Genomic DNA, 17,750 nt, shown 5'->3' on the forward strand with positions numbered 1-17,750 from the left:
GCACTTTGGGTGACTGAGGCGAACAGATCACTTGAGGCCAGAAGTTTGAGACCAGCCTGGCCAACATGGCAAAAACCTGTCTCTACTAAAAATACAAAAGTTAGCCGGGCATGGTGGTACGCACCTGTAATCCCAGCTACTTGGGAAGCCGAGGCACGAGAATTGCTTGAACCTAGGTGGAGGTTGCAGTGAGCCGAGATCGCACCACCACACTCCACTCTGGGCAACAGAGCGAGACCCTGTCTCAACAACAACAACAACAACAACAAGTCTAGTGAAAATCATGAGTTGGTTTTCATTTCGCTTTGGTTGGCTTTGCTGCCAGAAGATAGCATGCACCATGCATAACCACAGGGCAATATAAAGAGAAACACCAAATGCTGGCCCCAGGGCACAAGTTAGGACCACAGGTTTTGGTACCTGCTTCCCAGCTTAAGCTCTTTCCTTTTCCCTGTGACCTGGCAACATCCTGTCCACCCCCTGATAGTGGGGATGACATATGTGAGGACTCCCAGATCCTCAGAATTACCTCACAGGTACCTGTACCTTCTAGGATCTATTTGAAAAATGTTTTGTTGCATAGGTTTTTTTCTCTCTTTATACTGTATTTTTTCTGGTCATAAAAGTAATTCCTGATTCGTATCAAATAGTATAAAGAAGTAGAATTTTTTAAGATACTCTACCTCCAAAAAAAAAATAAAAAGAAAAGAACGAAAAAAGAAATAGAATAAAAGATCACCTGTTGGGCCAGGCGCAGTGGCTCATGCCTGTAATCCCAGCACTTTGCAAAGCCGAGGCGGGTGGATCACGAGGTCAGGAGTTTGAGACCAGCCTGGCCAACATAGTGAAACCCCGTCTCTACTAAAAATTCAAAAAATTAGCTGGGCGTGGTGGCAGGTGCCTATAGTCCCAGCTACTCGGGAGGCTAAGGCAGAAGAATTGCTTGAACCTGGGAGGTGGAGGTTGCAGTGAGCCGAGATTGAGCACTCCAGCCTGGGCAACAGAGCGAGACTCCGTCTAAAAAAAAAAGATTGCCCGTTATTTCACCTTTCTAGGACAATCACATTTATTGAATGCTTCCTATGTGCCTGGACCTTGATACAGTGCACTCCATACTTTTTCCCTACAATTGTCACAATAATCCTATGAAGTGGGTATTATCAGACCCATTTTATCAGTGAGGAAACTGAGATACAGAGAGGGTCAGCAACCAGCCCAAGGGTGCTCAGCTAGGAACAGACAGAGTTGAGGCATAAACCCAGGTCTCTCTGACTCCAAAGCCTGTGTGTTTTTATTTATTTTTTATTTTTGTTTTTTTGACAGGGTCTCTGCCCTGTTGCCCAGGCTGGAGTGCAATGGCGTAATCATGCCTCACTGCGGCTTTGACCTGTTGGGCTCAAATAATCCTCCCACCTCAGCCTCCTGAGTAGCTGGAACTACAGCTACAGCATGCACCACCACACCCAGCTAATTTTTTCATCTTTGGCAGAGGCAGGATCTCACTACGTTGCCCAGGCTGGGAGCCTGTGCTTTTGACCTCTGCACCCACCACATGCCCGCAGTACAATTTTGTATTCAAAGCTCTCAAGACAACATGACAGCAAGACTATATGCCCACCAGGACATACCCCCACCAGGATGTATCCTCACCTGGACTCAGTTATATTCCAGCCTGCTCAAAGTCTCATTCTGCAAGGCTGTTGTACCATTCTGAGTTTCTGGAGGTGAAGTGCAGCTGGTGGGGTACTCATATGGATACAAATTGATCAAGAGGTTTGGGAAGCCAGGTGCTGTGGTTCACACCCATAATCCCAGAACTTTGGGAGGTTGAGGTGGGAGGATCGCTTGAGCCTAGGAGTTGGAGACCAGCCTGGACAACAAAGTGAGACCCCATCTCTCCAAAACAAAACACAAATAGAGGCTTGGGTAAAACAAGATCCATCAGCAGGGCCTGAGAAGTCTGTCCCCACCCTCGCCATTTGGAGGGAGGGGCAGAGTGGTATATTCCAAAGGCCAGTTCATACACTCAGATCAACCGGAATGGCACCAACTCTATGGAGTGGCTTTGCTGGGGTAGGGGACAGGTGAGATGGTGGGAGATCACTTACACTTCTCTCAGGCTTAAGTGAACTATCTCGCCATCTACATCCACTTTCTTTATTTCCTTTCCTAGAGAATGATGTGCCTCCTTTTCCCCTGATGCTGTATAAACATAGCTCACAACCAACACAGCTCACAACTAACACACCAGCATGCTTGCCAATCAAACGCTGTGTTGGTGTGGCGGCTCATTTCAATCTAAGGCAGGCATTGGCATCCAGGAGTTTGGAGTTTGCTCCAAAGTTTTCTAGTTTTCATTTTGGTGAAAGAGGCGGGCAGTGTGGTGCAGTGGACAGAGCCCTGGGCCATGAGGCAGGAGCCCCGGGTTCTAGGCCCAGCTCTGCCACTAACATTCATGCGACCTTGAGCCAGCTCCTGGCCCTCCCTGGGACTCAGTTCCCCATCTAGAAAAGGAAAAGTTTACATTAGATGCTAATGGTCCTTCCACTTGGAAAGTTGTATGATTCATAGAGTCTCAACACTCTGGCAAGTTAAGAGCTGATTTGAAAACCAACCATAAATATTTAAATTAAGTAGCAACATATGCTGAGCTTATCACATAATCAGGTGTCACATTAGTGGAGCAAGATCTAAAGGAGAGAGGGCAATGCCTGATTTGGTACTCACTTCCCTCCAGATCCCCCAATCAAGTGTTCCAGAAGCTGGATTTCTGTCGAATCCTTAGCTTATCATCATCATTAGCATCACCCAGTTCCTTTTTTTTTTTTTTTTTTTTGAGATGGAGTCTCGCTCTGTCACCAGGCCAGAGTGCAGTGGTGCGATCTCGGCTCCCTACAACCTCCACCTCCCGGGTTCAAGCAATTCTGGTGCCTCAGCCTCCTGAGTAGCTGGGACTACAGGCGCGTGCCACCACGCCTAGCTAATTTTTGTATTTTTAATAGAGATGGGGCTTCACCAAGTTGGCCAGGATGGTTTCGATCTCCTGACCTCGTGATCTGCCCACCTCGCCCTCCCAAAGTGCTGGAATTACAGGCGTGAACCACCGCGCCCGGGCCAGCATCACCCAATTCTTAGGATTAAAGGCAGAAAGCTGGAGGGAGACACTTCCCAGAGGCCACCGCAGCAGTGGCAGCAGCAACAGCAAGGCCACTGTGGATCTTTCTTTCTCTCTCTTCACCCTTTTTTTCCCTCAGAGCTTTCAGGTTGCTGCACTTATTACCAAATGATGCTGCCCCTCATCCCTGAACACCGGCAAGCTAATTTAATTCTGTTCCAATTTTACTGGGAGCTCCTAGTAAGGAACAAAGCCTGCAGGGCAATGGGTGGTCTAGAGAGCTCTGGGAGGTGGTTCCCACCCTGGGGGTGCAACAGGTGTGGTGGAAGAGCCCCGCAGGTACCAAACCACCTGGAACGCCCAGCCCACCCTCAGCTCTGGGCTCTTGCAGAGCTGCCAATCAAGCGCTGTGTTGCTGTGCTGGCTCGTTTCAATCTAAGGCAGGCATTGGCATCAAGGAGGCCTCAGGAGGAAGGTGCTGATTGAGATTGAAGAGTAAGCAGAATCTCCATAGAGATAAAGGAGAAAGGGCATTCTGGTCCTCAGGAATAGTGTGAGCAAAGTGCTTGGAGACAGAGAAGTGCTGAGAGGGATCATGAAAGGTGTGTGCAGTTGGTGGGTGGGGGAGGTTGGTGGCAGGAACCTGGCTGGAACTGAATCTTGGAGGTTTTTTTTTTTTTTTTTTTTTTTCTGAGACAATGTCTCACTCTACTCTGTTGCCCTGGCTGGAGCACAGTGGTGCAATTATAGCTCACTGCAGCCTTAATCTTCCAGGCTCAAGTGATCCTTCTGCCTCAGCCTCCAAGGAGCCAGGACTATAAGCACGTACCACCGCACTTAGCTAATTATTTTATTTTTTGTGGAGATGGGGTTTTGCCATGTTGCCCAGGCTGGCCTTGAACTCCTGGGCTCAAGCAATCATCTCACCTTAGCCTCCTAATGCTGGGATTACAGGCATGAGCCACTGTGCCCTGCCTTGAAGGGTCTTTCTGTGGCTTTCTCTCAAGGTAATGAAGAGTCATGAAGGGTTTTATTCTATTTTTTGAGATGGAGTTTCACTCTTGTTGCCCATGCTGGAGTGCAATGGTGTGATCTCAGCTCACTGCAACCTCTGCCTCCTGGGTTCAAGTGATTCTCTTGCCTCAGCCTCCCAAGTAGCTGAGACTACAAGCGCCGGCCACCACACCTGGCTAATTTTTGTATTTTTAGTAGAGACAGGGTTTCACCATGTTGGCCAGGCTGGTCTCGAACTCCTGACCTCAGGTGATCCACCCACCTCAGCCTCCCAAAGTGCTGGGATTACAGGCGTGAGTCACTGTGCCGGGCCAGAATTTTAAACAAAACAGAAAAATGTGTATTTATAAAAATTCAGCCAAGTGTGGAGGCTCATATCTGTAATCTCAGCGCTTTGGGAGGCCAAGGTGGGTGGATTGCTTGAAGCCAGGCGATTTGAGGCCAAACTGAGCAGCAAAGGGATACCCTGTTACTACAAAAAAATTAAAAATAATAAAAATTTTTAAAAAGTAAAAAGTTCCCTCCAGATGATAGGAGACGGCTGAGCAGGGAGACGAGTTAAGGGAGAGACAGATAGACGATCTCTGCTTGGTAGTGAGAGGTGGGGAGGAGCAGCTGGATTCGGACATGTTTAGGATTTGCTAGTAGCCTGGATATGGGAAGTGAGGGCAAGGGAAGAGCCAGGCGGGACGCTGGGGGGATGGTGGTGCCATTCTCTAAGCACGGATATGGGGGCCGGGGCCGAGGTTGGGGAATTTAGTTTGGGACACACTGAGGTGAGGTAGTGGGAGGTCACGTAATTGATGACTTCAGCAATTGCCCTCAGGCCCTTTCACCTTTGCTGCCCTTTTCTCTGGCTGTCTGCAGGCAGAAGAGTCCTGAATGGTCACTGACACCGGAGATGCCCTCTGTGCATCTAACCCTCTCCTTGTTTGTTTGCTCACTGAAAACAACCAGGCAGTAAAGCCTGTTACAAAGACTGAGAGGGGAGGATCACTGGAACTCAGGAGCTCGAGGCTGCTGTGAGCTATGATTGCACCACTGCACTCCTGCCTGAGCAAAAGAGTGAGATCCTGTCTCAAAAGAATAAAAATAAAAAGACAGAGAGGCAGAGTTCCAGTTTTCTCACAGATGGCCTGGTATACTTGGACAAAACAGTTGCCTCCTCTGGGTTGCAGTTTTTCCAAAATATGCCAAAACATCCCACGTGATCATTAGGGGGTGCAAGTCAGACAGCAGATAGGCAAGCACCAGGCAAACTGTTAAGGAACAAAATGCAAGGTGGCATCATTACCATTCACATCATGTTCTCCGCTTTGAATTGGGCCATTTGCTGTTTCTGTTTACAGTTCCTTACTCTTATCATTTTATCTGATTGTACTTTTCTCTGATAACCAGTGAATCATGCAGACCAGGTAAAAACATAACCAAAAGTAAATGGAAAGTTGAGATGATAGTCTAGATAAATCATGTTTAAAAGAAAGGTTTTTACTTGAAACATCTTGAGGCAGGCTGATCTGAGAGGCACAGTGAATCTGACACCAAGCTGTCCAGAATCACTAGAAAAGATGATTACCAAACAAAGGGGATCTGTTTATGAATACAAACATACCTTTTCAAATTAGCCAGGTGTGGTGGCACGCCCCTGTAGTCCCAGATACTGAGGTAGGAAGATCACTTGGGCCCAGGAGTTTGAGATTGCGGTGAGCTGCGATCACGCTACTACACTTTCAGCCTGGGTGAGAGAGTGAGACCTCATCTCAAAAAATCCAAAAACCCCGAAACAAAAACAAACCATACCTTTTCCAGTTCACTACAAGACCTTAGAATCGCAGCGTCTTCATCCATTCATTCAGCAACTATTCACTGGGCATATACAATGGACTTTCTTCAAGGCATCTGGGAAACATTAGGAGGAAAACCAAACCAAAACAAAACAAAATTTCTGCCCTCTTTTAAGGAGCTTATGCTCCAGTGGCTATTAGTACAAGAAAGAGCCCTGGAGATGATCCAGTATCTGGTAAGACTCGCTGACTGTACAGAACGGGAAACTGAGGACCAGTGAAGCTCAGGAATTTGCCAAAGCCTCTTGAAGCTGTAGAAGAGCAGAGAGCAGAGCCACATCCTATAGCTCCTGGGTTACTAGTCCCTCTACTGTACCTTTCTTGGTTTGGTTTTGGCAACACAGCTGTTTGCCCGATACTTCATGGAGCAATATCACCTGTCCAGCCAGAAGGCAAGGATGCGGGTGACACTCACCTGTCCACTTCCCAAATGCAGGTCCGTTCTGCTGGAGACAAAACTCTCCCACACAGCAAACACTCACTCAGCTTGTACTTTGTGCCAGGCCTTGGGCGGGGCACTGTGGAGGTGGAGCCATTGAGAGGTGAACGGAACTCAGTCCTTGCTCTGGAGGAGCTGCTGCTGGACCCTGGCAGCGCGATGGCCCAAGTGCCCCTCACCGCTTCCGGCACAGACCAAGATACACAGGACCGGCACCCCACCAGGTGTTGCAGCATAAATATTTGTTGAAGTAGGGCTAGCGTGGGTGTGGGTGGGTGTGTGTGTTCAGATGCACCCAGCCATGATGCCTTGATTCTACAGCTCAGGTCACAGACAGATGCAATTCCCAGCAAAGGCAACTCTCTTGGTTGTAGAAAAACACAGTTCAAAGCCTGTGCTACCGAGGATTGGATTTTCCTTCAGTGACTGCTCTTCTGCACTGTCTGAAGAATTAAGAGTGAAATCAAAGGTGACTCTGTTAGAACAGTGAACCCTTCTTGGGCACTTATTTTTGTGCCAAGCATTGCTCTAAATACTTCATGTGTATTAATTTGTTTAATCCCCAGCATTTATAAGGTAGGTACTATTACAAGGCTCATTGTGAAAATGGAGAAACTAGCCAGGCGCGGTGGCTCATGCCTGTAATCCCAGCACTTTGGGAGGCTGAGATGGGTGGATCACTTGAGGTCAGGAGTTCGAGACCAGCCTGGCCAACATGGTGAAACCCCGTCTCTACTAAAAATACAAAAATTAGCCTGGCGTGGTGGCACACACCTGTAGTACCAGCTACTCGGGAGGCTGAGGCAGGAGAATAGCTGGAACCCGGGAGGTGGAGGTTGCAGTGAGCCAAGATCATGCCACTGCACTCCAGCCTGGTCGACAGAGCGAGATTCCATCTCAAAATAATAATAATAATAATAATAATAATAAGAAGAAGAAGAAGAAGAAGAAGAAGATACTGGGGTGGAGATAGGTGAAGTCACTTGCCAAAGTCACATAGCTGGTAAGTGACAGGATGCGGAGCCAGCTCCTGCTTTTCCTCGCCACGCCCGCCTGACCTACAGGCAGTGCTCTGAGGACTTCAGTGCTCTCTTTGCAAGTCAAAGCCCTGGCCAGCACTGCATATCGGTCACAGGATTCTAGTGCTTAGAAATAAAGAGGAGGGTGTTCCCGGAACCCACCTCCCTCCAGGTCCCCAGCTGGGCCCTGTGGCAGCCAAAGGGGAGTGCCCTTGGGCCTCCCTCTAGGAAGGAGGTGGATATGCAGCGAATCCACTGCTTGACTGAATTAAGTCCTCTCTTTTCCTCATTCCGCCTCCCCTCAGCCAGGTCCTCTTCCTTGCTTGGCTGAAACAGCCCACAAAGTGCTTGCCTCCTTCTGAGAGGGTGTGCCCTCCACACCTAGCACCCAAGAACACAGGCTTTCCTTTACTTGCTCAGGTGTTCATTCAGCAGATGTTTCCTGGTGTCTCCTGGGCCCCAGGCCCTGTGCTAGTTGCAAGGAAGCCCACGTGAGACAGTCAAGTAATCACCCAGACAGTGGCTGTGGCTGTGAGAAGCACCACAAAGGACCAGACGGAGAAAGGAAAATGCGAACCAGAAGTCGGGGAGTCTCCCAGGGAAGGTGTTGGGGACTGGGCTGAGGTCTGGAGGGTGGGTGGTACTTGTTTAGGCATGAGAGAGGAGGGAGAGGGCCTGAGGCAGTGGAAACAGCAGGTATGCGCCCCCGATAAGGGAAAGGAGAGAAGGCGGAGTTGGTATTAAGAGTGAAAAAGAGGCCAGGCCCGGTGGCTCATGCCTGTAATCCCAGCACTTTGGGAGGCCGAGGTGGGCAGACCATGAGGTCAAGAGATCGAGGCCATCCTGGCCAACATGGTGAAACCCCGTCTCTACTAAAAATACAAAAATTAGCCCGGCATGGTGGCGCGCGCCTGTAATTCCAGCTAATCCGGAGGCTGAGGTGGGAGAATCATTTGAACCCAGGAGGTGGAGGTTGCAGTGAGCCGAGATCGTGCCACTGCACTCCAGCCTGGAGACAGAGTGAGACTCAGTCTCAAAAAAAAAAAAAAAAAAAGAGTGAAAAAGAGGCCACGCGCAGAGGCTCACGCCTGTAATCCCAGCACTTTGGGAGGCCGAGGTGGGTGGATCACCTGAGGTCAGCAGTTGGAGGCCAGCCTGGCCAACATGGCGAAACCCCGTCTTTACAAAAAATACAAAAATTAGCTGGGCATGGTGGCGCCTGCCTGAGCTTCCCAGCTACTTGGGAAGCTTAGGCAGGAGAATCGCTTGAACCCAGGAGGCAGAGGTTGCAGTGAGCCGAGATGGCACCACTGCACTGCAGCCTGGTCGACACAGCAAGACTCCGTCTCTAAAACAAAAACAAAACAAAGCAAAAAAAAAGGGCCAGGCACGGTGGCTTACGCCTGTAATCCCAGCACTTTAGGAGGCAGAGGTGGGCGGATTACAAGGTCAGGAGTTCGAGACCAGCCTGAACAACATGGTGAAACCCCGTCTCTACTTTGAAAAAGTACAAAAATTACCCGGGCATGGTGGCGTGCACCTGTAATCCTAGCTACTCCGGAGGCTAAGGCAGGAGAATGGCTTGAACCCGGGAGGTGGAGGTTGCAGTGAGCCGAGATCAGGCCACTGCACTCCAGCCTGGGAGGCAGAGCGAGACTCTGTCTCAAAAAAAAAAAAAGTGAACAAGAGGCTACAGAGACAGGAAGGGCCGTGTCTGGGGTCCTTACTGCAATGAGAGGAGAAGCCATTGGAAAACTAACATGATGCTCAGAATTACAATACGAAGAAAGGTCATGCTTGCTATTGGTCGGAGGGTGGCTGGGAGGTAGGTGGGGCACAAATTCAGTTACTTTTCCCCACCCTCACTACCAATATCCCACATCTAAGCCCACACCAGCTTTGACCTGCAACCTCTCCTAAAGGATCTCTCTGCCTCTGGCCCATCCCCTACAGCAGCAGGGAGGGCTTTCTCAAATAGAGTCTGGACTGGGTCATATCCTTGCTCAAAATCCCGTCATGGGCCTAGCGCGGTGGCTCACGCCTGTAATCCCAGCACTTTGGGAGGCCGAGGCGGGCAGATCACGAGGTCAGGAGATCGAGACCATCCTGGCTAACACGGTGAAACCCCGTCTCTACTAAAAATACAAAAAATTAGCCGGGCATGGTGGTGGGCGCCTATAGTCCCAGCTACTCGGGAGGCTGAGGCAGGAGAATGGCATGAACCTGGGAGGTGGAGCTTGCAGCGAGCCGAGAACTTGCCACTGCACTCCAGCCTGGACGACAGAGCAAGACTCCATCTCAAAAAAAAAAAGAAAAGAAAAGAAAAAGAAAATGTGGTACATATACATAATGGAATACTATGCAGCCACAGAAAAGAATGAGATCATGTCCTTTGCGGGGACATAGATGGAGCTGGAGGCCCTTGTCCTTAGCAAACTAACACAAGAACCAAAAAACAAATTCCACAGGTTCTCACATGTAAGTGGGAGCTAAATGATGAGAACACATGGACACAAAGCGGGAAATAGCACACACTGGGGCCTACTGGAGGGTGGAGAGCAGGAGAAGGGAGAGAAACAGGAAAAATAAGTAATGGGTACTAGGCTTAATTCCTCAGTGATGAAATAATCTGTACAACAAACCCTCATGACCCAAGTTTACCTATGTAACAAATCTGCACATGTACCCCTGAACTTCAAAGTTAAAAAAAAGAAGAGTCTTAAATTCAGCTGATTAAAAAAAAAAAAAAAAAATGCCAGGCCTACCTGTGGTCCCAGCTATGCCGGAGGCTGAGGCAGGAGGATCTCTTGAGCCTGGGAGTTGGAGGCTGCAGTGAACTATGATCATACCACTGCACTGCAGGCTGGGCAACACAGCGATATCCTGTCTCTTTATTATTATTATTTTGAGATGGAGTTTCGCTCTTGTTGCCCAGGCTGGAGTGCAGTGATGTGATCTCGGCTCACTGCGACCTGTGCCTCCCAGGTTCAAGCGATTCTCATGCCTCAGCCTCCTGAGTACTTGGGATTATAGGCGCACGCCACCACACCCAACTAATTTTTGTATTTTTGGTAGAGACAGGGTTTTACCATGTTGGCCAGGCTGGTCTCCAACTCCTGACCTCAAGTGATCCACCCACCTCTGCCGCCCAAAGTGCTGGGATTACAGGCATGAACCACCGCGCCCAGCCTGAGATCCTGTCTCTCTCAAAGAAAAATCCTGTCATGGCTTCCCATTGCCTGCTGGTGAGAAGCAGTGGATGACAACCTCTGCCATGAAGAGCCTTGGTCTGTCCAGGCTGTGCCCCACCTCTATGTCCCCAGAGCAGCTCTCACTGCACCCCTCCCCTGACTTCCCAGCCTTCGGGTCCTCCCACCAGTTCACAGTAAACCTGCCCACAGCCTGGGGTAATTGGCTCGTTTACTGCCCATGGAAAACTCACTAACTCTCTGCATCCATTTCAAAATTACCTCTTTTGTTCATAAAGCCTTCCAGACCCTATGCCACCCACAATCAGACATAAAGCCTTCCTCTCAGCCTTTGCTGGCTCTGCCTGCTTGTCCCTCTATTTGGCATTGGCATTTATTTTATGCACACTCCATTGCAGGTGTGTCTGCCCTCCCTCCATTGCAAGTTTCTTGAGGGTGGGGAGTCTGCCTTGGGAATCTATGGAAGTCCTCTTGCCTTGGGGCCTACTTAGAACATGGTAAAGGAGTGGTCAAGGTCAATGGAAAACGCATTCGCTTGTTCAACAAATTGTAATGGAATGCCTGTTCTGCGCCACATAGAGGGACACAGTGGAAAACAGCAGACTGAGGTCCTTGGCCTCATGGTGCTCACTGTCTCCTGGGAAACCAGTGTGAAGGTGCTGTACCACAGTGGGCGTGAATTGGATGTGGAAAAACTAAGCAAGGAAAAGAGAGGCAGGCAATGTGGAGCTGGGGATTTTGATTCGCAATAGGTTGCTCAGGGAAGGTGACACATTTGAGCAAAGATGGAAGGGAGGTGAGGGCAGGATCCTGGCAGATGTGTGGGAGAGTGTCCCAGGTAGAGGGCAGAGCAAGCAGCAAGGTAGCAAGGTCCTGAGGTGGCTGTTCCTGAGCGAGGTTGACAACAGGGTGAGGAGAGATAGAATCACGTGTGTTTGCTGAGGGGGTGGGGGGAGGGCAACCTGTGCAAACCCATTGGGAAGACGGGGGCTTCCCCTGAGGAGGTGGGGAGTCCCCAAAGTGTCCTGAGCCCTGCCTCTATGTCCCCAGAGTGCCTCGGGCCCCAGGGCAAGGCATCTGCATTTCATCCGATAGCTGTGCCCCGGGTCCACTCCGGACTTCCTTCATAACAAGGTCTGATTTAGCAGGACCCGTCTGACTACTGTGTCCAGGGCAGAGTGAAATTGGGGAAGAGGGACTGACACTCATAGTCACGACAAATGCCATACTTTTTAGAGTCACACATAAAGGACCTTTGCAAGGCCACCTTTCAGACTTGTTTGCTGTTTGTGGGGTTTATTTTGGTGGCGGGGGAGGGGGTAGGTGGGTGGCGGCAGAACTGGCGTGTTGCCTTGGGGGTACCTTTGTGAACCCCACCAGCAATGTCAAGAACGTTGATGCAGCCGGGCGCTGGGCGCGGTGTCTCACACCTGTAATCCCAGCACTTTGGGAGGCCGAGGCGGGTGGATCACCTGAGGTCAGGAGTTCGAGACCAGCCTGGCCAACATGGTGAAACCCCGACTCTACTAAAAATACAAAATCCCAGTGTGGTGGTGGGTGCCTGTAATCCCAGCTACTCAGGAGGCTGAGGCAGGAGAATTGCTTGAACCTGGGAGGTGGAGGTTGCAGTGAGCCGAGATTGCACCACTGCACTCTATCCTGGGTGACAGAGCCAGACTCCATCTCAAAAAAAAAAAAAAAAAAAAAAAAAAAGAATGCTGATGCTGTAAGAGACCCCAGAGAGCAGCTCCTGCTCCCCTTTTAATGATAAGAATCAGGCCCAGGTGGGGTGCAGTGGCTCACGCCTGTAATCCCAGCACTTTGGGAGGCCGAGGTGGTGGATCACCTGAGGTCAGGAGTTCCAGACCAGCCTGACCAACAAGGTGAAACCCCATCCCTACTAAAAATACAAAAATTATCAGGGTGTGGTGGCGGATGCCTGTAATCCCAGCTACTCGGGAGGCTGAGGCAGGAGAATCGCTTGAACCCAGGAGGCGGAGGTTACAGTGAATGAGATCATGCCATTGCACTCCAGCCTAGGAGACAGAGTGAGACTCCTTCTCCAAAAAAGAAAAAAAAAAAAAAAAAAGGAATCAGGCCCAGAAAGAGGGAATGAGGAATGAGCAGCATTTTAAAAATGGCAACTGTTGTGGATCACAAGGTTAGGAGTTTGAGACCAGCCTGACAAACATGGTAAAATCCCATCTCTACTAAAAAAACAAAAACAAACAAACAAAAAAATTAGCCAAGCGTGGTGGCGGGCGCCTGTAATCTCAGCTACTCAGGAGGCTGAGGCAGAATTGCTTGAACCCGGGAGGTGGAGGTTGCAGTGAGCCAAGATCGCGACACTGCACTCCAGCCTGGGCGACAGTGTGAGACTCCATCTCAAAAAAAAAAAAAAGAATTAAAAATGGCAACTGCAGGCCAGGCATGGTGGTTCACGCCTGTAATCCCAGCATTTTGGGAGGCCGAGGTGGGCAGATCACCTGAGGTCCAGAGACTAGCCTGACCAACATGGAGAAACCCCGTCTCTCTGAAAAATACGAAATTAACTGGGTGTGGTGGCAGGCGCCTGTAGTCCCAGCTACCCAGGAGGCTGAGGCAGGAGAATCGCTTGAACCCAGGAAGCAAGAGGTTGAGGTGAGCCAAGATCACACCATTGCACTCCAGCCTGGGCAACAAGAGTGAAACTCCGTCTCAAAAAAAAAAAAAAAAGGCTGGGTGCGGTGGCTCATGCCTGTAATCCCACCCACCACTTTGGGAGGCCGAGGCAGGCGGATCACTTGAGGTCAGGAGTTTGAGACCAGCCTGGCCAATGTGGAGAAACCCTGCCTCTACTGAAAATATAAAAATTAGCCAAGTGTGGTGGCACATGTCTGTAATCTCAGCTACTTGGGAGGCTGAGACAGGAGAATCGCTTGAACCTGGGAGGCGGAGGTTACGGTGAGCAAAGATTGCTGCCATTGCACTCCAGCCTGGGCAACAAGAGCAAGACTCTGTCTCAAAAATAAATAAATAATAATAAAAATGATTTTTAAAATGGCAACTGCAATCCCATTTAGAGAGTGGCTCCTCCTCTCCCCACTGCAGGAATCCTTTCGGTTCAGGTAAAGAGAAACAGCTTGTACCTTTACATTACACATTACACGGGGTAGACACAGAAGGGCCTCAGTCACTAGCCAGATGGAAACTTGGTGTGGGTGGAGGGTGGGGACTACAGTCTGCTGCGTGTGCAGGCCTTCTGGATGGGATGGGGCTTGGAGGTGAGAATCTAGAATGGGTAACCCAGCAGCATGGTGAAGACTTCAAGGCGGGACAAGGCAGGGCTGTTCGGTAATGTGGTGGCTGGTGGGAGCTATCCCATTGGAGAGTCCCCTCTCTTCTGCTCCCTTCCCCTCCTCTGAAGGAGACCGGTGCCTAGAAGGTCAAGGGCCCTTCAGTTTCATCTCCATCTTCCCCACAGGACCCGGCCGGCCTGGCACGTCACTGGCCCTTGATGGGCTTTTGTAGATTAGGATTGTATTCCCACAAGGCGCCGGCGTGGAGAGTAAAAAGTAGGAAATCCTTTGGTCACTGACCCACTTCCCGCTTTTCATTCAATATGAAAGGAACCCAGAGCAGGGACGCGGTGGCGCTGGTGCTGCTGAAGAGGCCTGTGTCGTGCTGAACAGCCCTGGCTTCTGCGCTCCTTCCTCTTCCTTGTCCCAGCCCTGGGCAAGAGCAGTGCTGTGGGAGGGAGCCGCCCCGGTGGCTCCTTTCCCACCGTCCCCGGCAGCCTCCGGGGTCTGGTGGGGAGGGGGTGAGGGAATTCGGGAGGGGCAACGGGCGCAGCCATCTGGTGAAATGCAGACTCCCGGTCGGGCGCCGTGGCTCACGTCTGTAATCCCAACACTTTAGGAGGCCGAGGTGGGTGGATCACCTGAGGTCAGGAGTTCGAGACCAGCCTGGCCAACATGGTGAAACTCCGTCTCTACTAAAAATACAAAAATTAGGCCGGGCGCGGTGGCTCAAGCCTGTAATCCCAGCACTTTGAGAGGCCAAGGCGGGCGGATCACGAGGCCAGGAGTTCAAGACCAGCCTGGCCAACATGGTGAAACCCCGTCTCTACTAAAAATACAAAAATTAGCTAGGCGCGGTGGCTACCCGGGAGGCTGAGGCAGGAGAATCGCTAGAATTCAGGAGGCGGAGGTTGCAGTGAGCCGAGATCGCATCACTGCACTCCAGCCTGGGCGACAGAGCAAGACTCCGTCTCAAAAAAAAAAAAAAAAAAAAAAAATTAGCGGGCCGTGGTGGTGGGCGCCTGTAATCCCATCTACTCGGGAGGCTGAGGCTGGAGAATCGCTTGAACCCAGGAGGCAGAGGCTGCAGTGAGCCAAGATAGCGCCATTGAACTCCAGCTTAGACGACAGAAGCGAAACTCCGTCTCAAAGAAAGAAAGAAAGAGGCCAGTCGCGGTGGCTCACGTCGGTAATCCCAGCACTTTGGGAGGCCGAGGCGGGCGGATCACGAGGTCAGGAGATTGAGACCATCCTGGCTAACACGGCGAAACCCCGTCTCTAATAAAAATACAAAAAATTAGTCAGGCGTGGTGGCCGGCTTCTGTAGTCTCAGCTAGTCGGGAGGCTGAGGCAGGAGAATGGCGTGAACCCGGGAGGTGGAGCTTGCAGTGAGCCGAGATTGGGCCACTGCACTCCAGCCTGGGCGACAGAGCGAGACTCCGTCTCAAAAAAGAAAGAAAGAGAGAGACAGAGAGAAGGAAAGAAAGAAAGAGAGAGAGAGAAGGAAAGAAAGAAAGAGAGAGAAAGAAAGAAAGAAAGAAAGAAAGAAAGAAAGAAAGAAAGAAAGAAAGAAAGAAAGAAAGAGAAAAATGCAGACACCCACGTCGCTTGGGGCCCGAGGCGCCGTCGAGGCTCTAGGTACCCGCGGCCTGAACTGTGCGATGTGGGCAGGAGAGGTGGTGGAGGCCAGCTTCAGCCACCGGGTTCCCCGCGGGTCTCTCTCGGCTGCTGTTTGGAACCAGAAAACCTCTTCTCAAGGGTGCTGGCTGCTCTCGCCAGCTCACCAAAGGCCGCGGCACCCACAGTGGAGCTAACCTATCGAGAGCTACCAAGTGTGGCACCTAGTAAAGGCCAAGAGACCAGAGTTCCCGCCCTGGCTCAGCCACTGACCCATGTGGGGACTTCGGCAAATCTCCAGGCGTTGGGCCCTCTGTGCCACGAGGAGGCTGGGTTGGAGGGCCTGGAAGAGTCTTCCCAGTGGTGCAGCTCTGCAGATCCATTCTAATAGAGAACCACCTCTGAGAAGGCTTTCCCCTCTATGGGAAAAACAAGTCGAGTTGGAATGCAATTCCCACCAAAGAGCAGACGGTGAGGGGAGGGGACCCGGGGCTGGTAACAGGGAGGGGTGAGGGGAGGCACCTCGTGGTGAAGTAGTTCACAGGAGGCTAAGCGGTGTGCGGCAGGGGCCCTGAGAAGGCCTGGAAGCCAGTCAAGACCCCCTATCCCTGAAGATCTGCACTTACAAGGACTCCATATTTACAAAGGTTCCTAGGTGCCATATTGAAAGATCTTGTTTCATTGTAGGGTCTTCACAGCAAGTTCCCTTAATACTTATATATAAGATTTTATTTTATTTCTTTGGCTTTGTTGTTGCTGTTGTTGTTTTGTTTTGCTTGTTTGTTTTTGGATACAGGGTCTCGCTCCAGGTTGGAGTGCAGTGGCACGATCTCGGCTCACTGCAATCTCTGCCTCCCGGGTTCAAGCAATTCTCGTGCTTCAGCCTCCCCAACTCGGCCTCCCAAAGTGCTAAGATTACAGGCATGAGCCACCTCGTCCAGCCTATTTCTTTGTTTTGAGACAAGGTCTCGCTATATTGACCAGGCTGGTCTGGAACTCCTTGCCTCAAGTGATCCTCCCGCTTCAGCCTCCCAAACTGCTGGGATTACAGATGTAAGCCACTGCATCTGGTTCATATATATATATATATTTGAGATGAGATCTCACTGTGTTGCCCAGGCTGGTCTCGAGCTCCTGGGCTCAACCAGTCTTCCCACTTCAGCCTCTCAGCCTGTCAAGTAGCTGGGACTACAAGTGGGCGCTTGTTCAACAATCCCATTCCACCCCTACCCCCCAAATCCACTCTGTCTACACTTCCATTGATTTTTTTAGATGGGGGTCTCACTATGTTGCCCAGGCTGGTCTCAAACTCCTAGCCTCAGGTGATCCTCCTGCCTTGGCCTCCCAAAGTGCTGGGATTACAGGCGTGATTCCTTTTTTTTTTTTCCCCCTGAGACAGAGTCTCACTCTGTCACCCAAGCTGGAGTGCAGTGGTACGATCTTGGCTCACTGCAACCTCTGCATCCTGGGTTCAAGCAATTCTCTGCCTCAGCCTCCTGAGTAGCCGGGATTACAGGTGCCCATCACCACGCCCAGCTAATTTTTGTATTTTTAGTAGAGATGGGGTTTCGCCATGTTGGCCAGGCTGGTCTCGAACTCCTGACCTCAGGTGATCCACCCACCTTGGCCTCCCCAAGTGCTGGGATTACAGGCGTGAGCCACCACATCTGGCCTACAGGCATGATTCTTTTCTTTTTCTTTTTCTTTTTCTTTTTTTTGAGACGGAGTCTCACACTGTCACCCAAGCTGGAGTGCAGTGGTGCCATCTCTGCTCACTACAACCTCAGCCTCTCAGGTTCAAGCGATTCTCCCCCCTGAGCCTCCTGAGTAGCTGGGATTACAGGCAGGTGCCACCACACCAGGCTAATTTTTGTATTTTTAGTAGAGATGGGATTTCACCATGTTGGCCAGGCTGGTCTTGAACTGCTGACCTCAGGTGATCTGCCCACCATGGCCTCCCAAAGTGCTGGGATTACAGGCGTGAGCCACCGCACCCGGCCAGGCATGATTCTTAAAAGGAGGCTGGGTTGGCCCAAGGTACTCAAATGAAGACTTTGGGAACTGTGGGAGGGTGGGTGGAGTGTGTAGGCGGTGGGCCAGGGGACCAGGGTTTCATTTTTGTTGAACGATGAGGATTCCCCTTAGTCTTTTAGGGGCCTTGAACTGACAGGAACTGAAAACCTCTTTAAATAGCATTTGCCACACTTCATCCCAT

The sequence above is a fragment of the Pan paniscus genome, chromosome X (assembly GCF_029289425.2).
Source record: "Pan paniscus chromosome X, NHGRI_mPanPan1-v2.0_pri, whole genome shotgun sequence".
Classification (NCBI taxonomy): Eukaryota; Metazoa; Chordata; class Mammalia; order Primates; family Hominidae; genus Pan; species Pan paniscus.